General features: G+C 37.5%; 1 long non-coding RNA gene across 2 annotated transcripts; it reads right to left on the bottom strand.

Annotated features, from left to right (window-relative positions):
• Nucleotides 1–317: 317 nt before the first annotated feature.
• LOC133569883 (uncharacterized) lies at nt 318–5,790 on the bottom strand. Of its 2 annotated transcripts, none has more exons than XR_009809966.1 (2): nt 5,754–5,790; nt 318–1,003 (listed from the first exon to the last, which is right to left on the bottom strand). It is a non-coding gene; the product is annotated as an uncharacterized LOC133569883 (long non-coding RNA). The 2 variants fall into 2 exon arrangements; XR_009809965.1 differs by having other exon boundaries at nt 318–1,173; nt 5,754–5,786.
• Nucleotides 5,791–10,235: the final 4,445 nt, after the last annotated feature.

The raw sequence follows: 10,235 nt of genomic DNA, 5'->3' as shown, positions 1-10,235 counted from the left end.
ACTGTAGATGAACAGACTCCTTAAAATTGACCTTGTAGATAACAAAAACCATGACAAATGAAATACATTTTGACGTTGTATTGTAGATGACTAGACCCCCAAAATTGACCTTGAAGATAAAAAAAAAAAGATTTAAAAAAAAGAAAATATACATAGACTTTGTATTGTAGACCAGACTCCACAAAATTGACCTTGAAGAAACAAAAAAAAGTTTAGTTATTTTCAATTATTGCACCCACACAAGGAACCATTACATCAGCCTGGGGTGCAGCCTGAGTGGAGAAACAAAAAAAAAAAAAACAGGGACACAAAAGGAATTTAGAACAAACATTTAAGACACATGAACACAAATCAAGTCATTTGCGGCAAAGAGGTGAGTTTTAAGCTGTGCTCTAAAAGTGTCCAGAGTGGTGGCGGACTTGACTTTCAGGGGGAGCTTATTCCATAGGCCAGGTACCATCATTGACAATGCACAGTCTCTCTTTGTCACTAGGTTTGACTGTGGGACCTTCAAGGTCATCTGGTTGTCAGATCTGAGGCAACGACCAAGCCTGGAGCTGATAGGTTGGTCCAGGAGATGTTTGATGTAAGCTGGGGCAAGACCACGGAGCGCTTTGAAGACATACGTAAGGATCTTAAATTTCACTCTGTGCTTCACCAGGAGCCAGTGAAGGGAGGAGAGGATGGGAGAAATGTGTTCCCTCATTTTTGTGCCTGTCACCAGCATTTTGTACCAACTGCATGCTATATATGGTCTTGTTAGTGACCCCAGCATAGAGGGCATTCCATTAGTCCAGTCTGCAGAAGATGAGCATGAACACGACCCTCTAAGTCACTGGGGGAGAGGACAGACTTGATCTTGGCTATTGTGCACAGTTGGGGGGTTGGAGTTCCCGAACAGAAGAATTTCACTCTGTCATTGAGCTGCAGGAAATTTTGACATCCACTCTTTTATGTCCTGCAAGCAGTCCTTCAAATGGTCCAGTCCAGAGGGATCGTCTGTCTTGAGTGGAAGATAGATTTAGTATCATCAGTGTAGAAATGAAAGGAAATTTTAAGGCGATGAATGACTTGGCTGAGGGAGAGCATGTAGATGGAGAACAGGATGGAACCCAGTATTGAGCCCTAGGGACCCCACAGGTGAGGTTGGCACAGCGGGAGGAATGTTTGGCTCTGTTCACAGAGAAGGTTCCGTTGTTGATGGAGGACGTAAACCAGCACAGGGCTATGTTAGTGATGCCAACCTCTTATTTCCCCAGATACCCAATACATCTAACATTGGCCGGCCACACACACACACACACACACAAGCAGCAACTATCACCCCCCCCCCCCCCCCCCCCCCCCGCCTCGGGTGAAGGTAATGTAACTATTGTAAACCAGACTTTCAAACCAAGGATGGCACAACATTTATTTAAACCCCAAAATGTCAAAAGATGAACAAGAAGAAAGCCAGCACCAACATCTCTGCAGATGTTTGGTGATGCATGGAGAGCAAAGAACCTTTTGTAAATACATCTTACATAAAGCATCACAAGTGCAAAAATAATCACAGCGTACTTTTCAGCTTGGAGATCACAACTTTGAAATGTCCCAACACCCAGCTTTTGACAACCATAGTAGGGCCAAATCAGTGAGGGCAGGTGTGTTCACCTGTAGCAAACACTCAGCCCCACCTTCATTCATCCATCCATTTCCTACCACTTATTTCCTTTTGGGTCACGGATACCTATCTCAGCTACAATCGGGCCGGAAGGCGGTGTACACCCTGGACAAGTCACCACCTCATCACAGGGCCAACTTAACATCACAAAATGAAAATGCTACGCCCACCCTTCTTTCTCTAACCCTACTTTGGTCATGTGCATTACATTTTCATAACATGGTCACTACTGCCTACTTTGTCTTGTTATATTCTTATTTTACTGTTATCTATATATTTTTTTTTTCCCCCCCCATTGTTGCTTTTTATTTTCTATTCTTATTTTAATATTTCTCTATTGTGTTTCCATTTAAACCCCCCTTATTTACTTTTATTTAAATTGATCTCAACTCTGTACACTGCTGCTGGAATTTTAATTTTCCTGAAGGAATCAATAAAGTACTATCTATCTATGTTGACATTCACAAGATGCCTTCATGAAATGTATCTTTATCTCAGCCTATGTATTGTTAATACTCATTGACATGCTCCACATGTATGTATTGTTAATGCTCATTGACAGGCTCCACACGTATGTATTATAAATGCTCATTGACATGCACCACACATATGTATTATAAATGCTCATTGACATGCTCCACACGTATGCATGTATGTATTGTTAATGCTCATTGACAGACTCCACATGCATGTATGTGTTGTTAATGCTTATTGACATGCTTGACATGACATACAAACATGTCAAGCCTGTCAATGAGCATCAACAATACATGTCAAGCATGTAAATGAGCATAAACAATACACACATTCATACATGCCGGGGCCTGTAAATGACCATAAACAATAAATACATGTCGGGCCTGTAAATGACCATGAATAATACATACATGCCGCGCCTGTAAATGACCATGAATAATACATACAGGCCGCGCCTGCATACGAGCATAAACAATACATACATGCCGGGCCTGTATACGAGCATAAATACATACATGTCAGGCCTGTAAAAGAGCATAAAACGCAACATACATAAACATTGGCGTCGCACACGACCAACGGCAAACAGATTAGTCCGCCCTGAGATGGGTAGGTTTGGAGTTCAAACCCCGCCTGAGTCATACCAAAGACTATAAAAATAGGAGCCATTACCTCCCTGCTTGGCACTCAGAATCAAGGCTTGTAATTGGGGGTTTAATCACCCAAATTTATTCCCGAGCTCAGCCACCACTGCTGCTCACTGCTCCCCTCACCTCCCAGGAAGTGATCCAGGGTGAGGAGTCAAATGCAGATAATTTTGCCACACCTAGTGTGTGACAATTATTGGTACTTGAACATTGGCCTCAGACTACCAACGCCAAACCAACATTAGCCTTGTCGACGACCGTCAGGAACAAGAGTGAAGCGTCTTGCTCAAGGACACAACGTACATGACGAGGTCAATAGAAGGTGGGAATTGAACCAGGAATTAAAACTAGGGGAGACAGGACCTTCTCTGTGGTCGGCCCTAAGCTGTGGAACACTGTGGCCCTCCATACTCAAACTGCTCCCGATGTGGAGTGTTTTAAGTCTCGTCTTAAGACCCATTTTTATTCTTTGGCTTTTAACACTACGTGAGTTGTGTGGTCAAAAAATATAATCCTTTAAGTTTACAATTCAGAAAGTTTTATGAAGCATAATTGTAAGCACACTACCACAAAACACAAATTGCTAGCCTCCGATGTTATGAACATTTTTTACAGTTGCATTGTATTGAAAATGAGGACATAGCAAAACATTTATTCCTTTAGTGGGAAAATATATACATAGAATAGAATGTACTTTATTGATCCTTGGGGGATATTCAACACCACAGTTCGCTCACAAACTATGATGAGATAGATTATATATATATATATATATATATCTCATTGTGAGCGAACTGTGGTGTTGAATTTCCCCCAAGGATCAATAAAGTACATTCTATTCTATGTATATATTTATTATTATTCATTTTTATTTAGTCATTGGTGGAGCTTAAGATAGTATTCGAATGTTTGTAATATTGTTGTGCCGCACTTTGGAAACAATTTGTTTAAATGTGCTATATACGGTAAATAAAGTGGATTGGAGGTATCCACAGGTTGCTGGCACGGTCACTCTACCAACCACGCAGTCCACAAAATAAACCAAAAGAACATTGACTTTGGGTGTCCCACGATTCAATATCGATTTAGGGTCGCAATTCGATTATAATTCAAATTTTTCTATTCAACGCGATTCTGAATTCACAACAATATTTTTCCAATTCAGAAGGATTGTGTATTCATTCAATGCATAGATTTCAGCAGGATCTACCCCAGTCTGCTGACATGCTAGCAGAGTAGTAGATTTTTAAAAAAAGCTTTTATAATTGTAAAGGACAATGTTTTATCAACTGATTGCAATAATGTAAATTTGTTTGAACTGTTTAACGTACCAAAAATATGACTTATTTCATCTTTGTGCAAACATTGGACACAGTGTGTTGTCCAGCTTATGAGATGCCATGCAAGTGTAAGCCACTGTGACACTATTGTTCTTTTTTATTATTTTTATAAATGTCTAATGATAATGTCAATGAGGGATTTTTAATCACTGCTATGCTGAAATCATAATATTGATACTGTTAATCATTTTTGTTTCACTACTTTTGTTTTGTTCTGTGTGGTGTTTGTGTCTCCTCTCAATTGTTCTGTTTATTGCAGTTCTGAGTGTTGCTGGCTCAGCTTTGCTTTTGGAATTGGATTGCATTGTTATGGTATTGCTGTGTAGTGGTTTGTTGGGTTGATTAATTTAAAAAATATATTTTTTTCTTTTTTTAGTAGATTTTTCTTAAAATGAGAATTGATTCTGAATTGCACAATATGAAAATCGTGATTCTAATTCGAATTGATTTTTTTTCCACACCCCTACTAATAAATATCGAAATCTATAAAGCCCACACACACACACACACACCAAAAAGCAGCAACTATCACACCCCGCCCTGGGTGAAGGTCATGTAAGCATTGTAAACTGGACTTTCAAACCAACGACGGCAAAACATGCAGTTTAAAACTTTAACATTTATTTAAACCCCAAAATGTCAAAGGTGAACAACAACAACAACAACAACAACAAGAAGAAAGCCAGCACCAACATCTCTGCAGATGTTTGGTGATGCATGGAGAGCTGACAACTTTATGTAAATACACCTTAAACAAAGCATCACAAGTGTAAAAGTATTCACAGCGTACTTTTGAGCTTGGAGATCACAACTTTGAAATGTCCTTCTAAACACCCAGCTTTTGACAACCATAGTTGGACCAAATCCGTGAAGGCAGGTGTGTTCACCTGTAGCAAACACTAATCAGTGAGGGCAGGTGTGTTCACCTGTAGCAAACACTAATCAGTGAGGGCAGGTGTGTTCACCTGTAGCAAACACTAATCAGTGAGGGCAGGTGTGTTCACCTGTAGCAAACACTCAGCCACACCTTGACTCTCTTAGCCAGCAGTTGAGAGCCATGGTGACTGACAGCTTGTCAGCAACTAAATGTGTCTTGTTTCTACATGTTGTGTTCCTAACATGTGCATGTTTGTCACTAAATGTGTGTTTCTACATGTTGTGTTCCTAACACATGTGCATGTTTGTCACTAAATGTGTGTTTCTACATGTTGTGTTCCTAACATGTGCATGTTTGTCACTAAATGTGTGTTTCTACATGTTGTGTTCCTAACACATGTGCATGTTTGTCACTAAATGTGTGTTTCTACATGTTGTGTTCCTAACACATGTGCACGTGCAGTGCGAATCAAACAATTTTCAAGCAGCAATAAAGCACACAGTAGAAGCATCAAGACAAACAATAGAACGCCAGTGTAAAAGAGCAAACTGTCACAGCAACACAAAGACAACTTTAAATCAGCAATAAAGCACACGGTAGAAGCATCAAGACAAACAATAGAACGCCAGTGTAAAAGAGCAAACTGTCACAGCAACACAAACACAACTTTAAATCAGCAATAAAGCACACGGTAGAAGCATGAAGACAAACAATAGAACGCCAGTGTAAAAGAGCAAAGTATTACTCACTGCGAATAAAACCCGTCCGATCCACATCCGTCAAAAAGGAATAATGATGAAGCAGTGAAGGAGGGACTCAGGTGGAACTAAATACAACTAATTAAACGAGGAACAGGTGTGCAGACACGGAGCAGAGAGTAAAGGTGCTACAAAAGACAGAGAGCAAACAGGAAACAGTAAGAAAATAAGAGCAGCAGGACAGGAAGTGATTTCAAAGACAGGAAAAGCAAACATGATCAAAGTGTCAGTAGCACTTCTGACACATCTATATATATATTAGACCAGGGTCTCAGACACGTGAGATCTTATTTTGCGGCTCCCACGCTAATATGAAAGTTGAATGTTAGTGAGAGGTTGATATGAATGGTGCTTGACAGCGTTGTGGGCGGAGCTGAAGGAATCCACCAATCACGGTGTGCTATATGGCTCTCCAACAGTGACGTCACTTGTGTGACGCAGGCAGAGACAGGTTTGAAATAAAGTTAAAAACGATGATGCTGTGTTCCAAATGTAAGTTATTTGATGAATCTGAATGAGCCTATGGCTTTGTACTTTGTTTATTATGTATTCATTTCTTTGTATTCTATTTTTGTTATTTTGAATTTACAACGCCCTGGCGCTGTTTGGACTGTTTTTATAATGTTTTGTAATGTTTTATATTGTTGTTGGACTTACTGTTTGTAATTGTGGAAATTTATAAATAAACATAAAAAAAAAAGGTTTGAAATAAAGTTGAAAACGATGACACTGTGTTCCAAATTTAAGTTATTTAATGAATCTGAATGAGCCTATGGCTTAATTAATTTGCACTTGGTTATTATATATATATATATTTTTTTGTATTCTAATTTTGTTACTTTGAATTTACAATCTCCTGGCGCTGTTTGGGCTGTTTTTATAATTTTTTGTAATGTTTTATACTGTCTTTGAACTATTTTGATTATTGTTTCTCATCTGTTTGTTATTGTGGAAATTTGTAAATAAACATTTAAAAAAAAAGTTTGAAATAAAGTGGTCCTCGTGTAAAACTAGAGCCCGCGTCTTTGTTATTGTAAGCGAGAGTTTATATATGTCGCCTATACTGTATAAAAGTACAAAATAAGAAAGAGGGAGGCTGCAGTTTTACACTTTATTTAGGACCACTTTATTTACTTTCTTTCAAAAACCTCCACTCCACTCAACCTGTCACCACTTCCGCTCCTCGGGCCTTCAAAATAAGACTCCAAGGCATACACTGTAGAAGAGCTTCTAACAGGAACTTAACATCACAAAGAGGCAAGCCCATAAAAATAGGTTACATACCTCCCCTCCTACAAAAAGAAACGTCCTCGTTTCAACACAAATAACAGGATAAGTGCAAAAACAACACAGGCAGTTAAAACAAAAACATATTAACCTGTCCCCCCCAAAATACAGAGCCTCACAACACACAAAACAACAACAAAAAAATGTAACCGATGGTTTATATATGTCGCCTATACTGTATAAAACCACAAAATAATGCAACCTATTTTATGGGCTTGCCCCTTTGTGATGTTAAGTTCCTGTTGTAAGCTGTAATACAGTATTTGCCTCGCGCTCTTATTTTGAAGTCACTGAGAGCGGAAGTGGTGAGAGGTTGAGTGGAGCGGTGGTTTTTGAAAGAAAGTAAATAAAGTGGTCCTCGTGTAAAACTGGAGCCTCCCTCGGTGTTTGTTATTTTGTACTTTTATACAGTATAGGCGACATATATAAACATCTCCGCTCCACTCATCGTGTCACCACTTCCGCTCTTAGGGCCTTCAAAGTAAGAGCTCAAGGCATATAATGTATAACAGCTTTGACCAGGAACTTCATTCATCCATCCATTTCCTACCGCTTATTCCCTTTGGGGTCGCGGGGGGCGCTGGTGCCTATCTCAGCTACAATCGGGCGGAAGGCGGGATACACCCTGGACAAGTGGCCATCTCATCACAGGGCCAACTTAACATCAGAAAATGAAAGAGGCTCCGCCCCCTTCCTTCTTTCTTCCTACTTTGGTCATGTTGACATTGATAAGGTGTCTTCATGAAGTTGATCTTCATCTCAGGACAAAAGTAAAGACTTCAAGTACTGCATCATCTCTTCCTTTACTAGTACTTGACAAAGTCACTTGGAAGTAGGAGTACATCAAAGTACAACACAAGTACCTTGCTGAAAATAACACTCATTATTAAATTGCACTACATTCACCTATTTGTTACGTAACTTTAAAGTACAACATGTAAATTAAACATACATTTAGTAATAACATTCTCTTTTTACTGCATAATATCAACATTTATTCACATTCAGATATTTAATGGTCACACATTCTGTTACTTATTACTTTTATTATTTATTCTCTCTCATGTATTATTCTCAACATGCATATATAAGTATTCCTTTGTTTTTATTGTACACAAACATGTATTTAATATTCATACACTGAACATGTATTTAATATTCATACACTGAACATGTTTTTAATATTCATACACTAAACATATATTTAATATTCATACACTGAACATGTATTTAATAATACTATACTAGACATTATTAAATTTAATAATCCTATACTAGACATGGGCTTCACGGTGGAAGAGGGGTTAGTGCGTCTGCCTCACAATACAAAGGTTCTGAGTAGTCCTGGGTTCAATCCCAGGCACGGGATATTTCTGTGTGGAGTTTGCATGTTCTCCCCGTGAATGTGTGGGTTCCCTCCTGGTACTCCGGCTTCCTCCCACCTCCAAAGACATGCACCTGGGGATAGGCCCCTCCCACCTCCAAAGACATGCACCTGGGGATAGGCCCCTCCCACCTCCAAAGACATGCACCTGGGGATAAGCCCCTCCCACCTCCAAAGACATGCACCTGGGGATAGGCCCCTCCCACCTCCAAAGACAAGCACCTGGGGATAGGCCCCTCCCACCTCCAAAGACATGCACCTGGGGATAGGCCCCTCCCACCTCCAAAGACATGCACCTGGGGATAGGTTGATTGGCAACACTAAATGGTCCCTAGTGTGTGAATGTTGTCCGTCTATCTGTGTTGGCCCTGCGATGAGATGGAGACTTGTCCAGGGTGTACCCCACCTTCCGCCCGATTGTAGCTGAGATAGGCGCCAGCGCCCCCCACAACCCCAAAAGGGAATAAGCGGTAGAAAATGGATGGATGTACTAAACATATATTTAATTATATACTAATCTTATATTTAATATTCATACACTAAACATGCATTTAATATTTATACACTAAACATATATTTAGAATTCATACACTGCACATGTATTTAATCATATACTAAAACATATTTAATATTCATATACTAATCATATTTTTTAATATTCATACAGTAAACATGTATTTATTATTTTCTAAATAAGGCGCTCTCGGAAATAATGTTATTGTGTGCAGTTTTGGCAGAAGTCCACTGGAGGGCGCACATTCCCTCTTCATAAATCTGGTCATTCATACACTAAACAGGAATTTGATATTCATCCACCAAACATGTATTAAATTATACACTAAACATATATTTAATTTATACGCCAAACATATATATAATATTCATACACCCAAAACGTATTTAATATTATCACACTAAACATGTATTAAATAATTATACACTAAACATATATTTAATTTATATGCCAAACATGTATTTAATATTTAAACATGTATTTGATATTCATACACTAAACATAGTCTTTAATATTTATACACTAAACATATTTTTACTATTTGTACACCAAACATATATTTAATAATAATACACTAAACGTTTATTTAATATTCCTACTCTAAACATGTATTAAATAATAATACACTAAACATGTATTTAATATTCAAACAGTAAACATGTATTTAATATTAATACACTTAACATGTATTTAGTAATCATACACTAAACATGTATTTAAAATTCCTACACTAAACAAATATTTAATATTTATACACTAAACATGTCTTTCATTTTAATACACTAAACATGTATTTGTTATTTATACACTAAACATGTATTTAATATTTATACACTAAACATGTATTTAACATTTATACACTGAACATGTATTTAATATTTATACACTAAACATGTATTTCATATTTATACACTAAACATGTATTTCATATTCATACACTAAACATGTGTTTAATATTATACACTAAACATGTATTTAATATTTATACACTAAACATGTATTTAATATTCATACACTAAACATGTATTTAATATTAATACACTAAACATATTTAATATTTATACACTGAAATATTCGTACACTAAACATATATTTAATATTCATACACTGAACATCTATTTAATAATCATATACTAAACACATTTAATATTCATATACTAATCATATATTTTAACATTCATACAGTAAATATGTATTTATTATTCTTTAAATAAAGCGCATTAGGAAATAATCAATTTATTTGTGTGCAATTGCGGCAGAAGTCCACTGGAAGGTGAACATTCCCTCT

Source organism: Nerophis ophidion, linkage group LG15 (genome assembly GCF_033978795.1).
Source record: "Nerophis ophidion isolate RoL-2023_Sa linkage group LG15, RoL_Noph_v1.0, whole genome shotgun sequence".
In the NCBI taxonomy this organism is placed as follows: domain Eukaryota; kingdom Metazoa; phylum Chordata; class Actinopteri; order Syngnathiformes; family Syngnathidae; genus Nerophis; species Nerophis ophidion.
The sequence above is the reverse complement of the archived record's forward strand: the minus strand, read 5'-3'. Positions and strand labels throughout refer to the sequence as shown.